This window comes from Lottia gigantea, assembly GCF_000327385.1.
Source record: "Lottia gigantea unplaced genomic scaffold LOTGIsca_42, whole genome shotgun sequence".
In the NCBI taxonomy this organism is placed as follows: domain Eukaryota; kingdom Metazoa; phylum Mollusca; class Gastropoda; family Lottiidae; genus Lottia; species Lottia gigantea.
The window spans coordinates 2,189,658-2,191,043 of record NW_008709463.1 but is presented as its reverse complement, the minus strand read 5'-3'; the positions used below and the strand labels follow the sequence as shown (position 1 = coordinate 2,191,043).

At 26.0% G+C, this 1,386-nt stretch overlaps 1 protein-coding gene across 1 annotated transcript in view; it reads right to left on the bottom strand.

The window, feature by feature from the left end:
- Nucleotides 1-1,386, bottom strand: part of LOTGIDRAFT_123035 (hypothetical protein) — a gene marked incomplete at both ends in the record, with an annotated part of 3,403 nt that overhangs the window by 964 nt on the left and 1,053 nt on the right. The gene's annotated exons all lie outside the window — the stretch shown is intronic.

Below are 1,386 nucleotides of genomic sequence, written 5' to 3'. Positions count from 1 at the left end.
TACTTTATACTATGATATTTGGTATATAGTTGATAGAAGTGGTTAGCGTCCACTGTCTTATAAATAGTTTCTATATACATTAATTTATAACTTTATAACTGTGATATTTGGTAATATAGTTGATAGAAGTGGTTAGCGTCCACTGTATTATAAATAGTTTCTATATATATTAATTTATAACTTTATAACTGTGATATTTGGTAATATAGTTGATAGAAGTGGTTAGCGTCCACTGTCTTAAAAATAGTTTCTATATATATATTAATTCATAACTTTATAACTGTAATATTTGGTAATATAGTTGATAGAAGTGGTTAGCGTCCACTGTCTTATAAATAGTTTCTATATATATATTAATTCATAACTTTATAACTGTGATATTTGGTAATATAGATGATAGAAGTGGTTAGTGTCCACTGTCTTATAAATAGTTTCTATATATATTAATTTATAACTTTATAACTGTGATATTTGGTAATATAGTTGATAGAAGTGGTTAGTGTCCACTGTCCTATAAATAGATTCTATATATATTGATTTATAACTTTATAACTGTGATATTTGGTAATATAGTTGATAGAAGTGGTTAGTGTCCACTGTCTTATAAATAGTTTCTATATATATTAATTTATAACTTTATAACTGTGATATTTGGTAATATAGTTGATAGAAGTGGTTAGTGTCCACTGTCTTATAAATAGTTTCTATATATATATTAATTTATAACTTTATAACTGTGATATTTGGTAATATAGTTGATAGAAGTGGTTAGCGTCCACTGTCTTAAAAAAAGTTTCTATATATATATTAATTCATAACTTTATAACTGTGATATTTGGTAATATAGTTGATAGAAGTGGTTAGCGTCCACTGTCTTATAAATAGTTTCTATATATATTAATTTATAACTTTATAACTGTGATATTTGGTAATATAGTTGATAGAAGTGGTTATCGTCCACTGTCTTATAAACAGTTTCTATATACATATTAATTTATAACTTTATAACTGTGATATTTGGTAATATAGTTGATAGAAGTGGCCAGCGTCTTATAAAAAGTTTCTAACAATTTCAATGAAAAAAAATTGTTATATCATAAAACAACTTAATGGAATAAAAGGTATCAGCAAGTATTGATACAAGACGTGGAATGTCTTATTGTGATGAATCAATTCACTGATATATAATACCAGAACTATTCTCATCCTCAGTTAGATCATTCCTCCCTAGATATAAGAAGTGTTCTTCCAAATCTATTCCTCCCCAAAATAATCTGTCATTTTCAGTCACATTCACTTGAAAAAAGTGTTAAACGATCAACTATGAATGGATATAAAATCATATCTAGATAGTTCAATTTGACCCTTGAGTGGAATGCTCGTTCA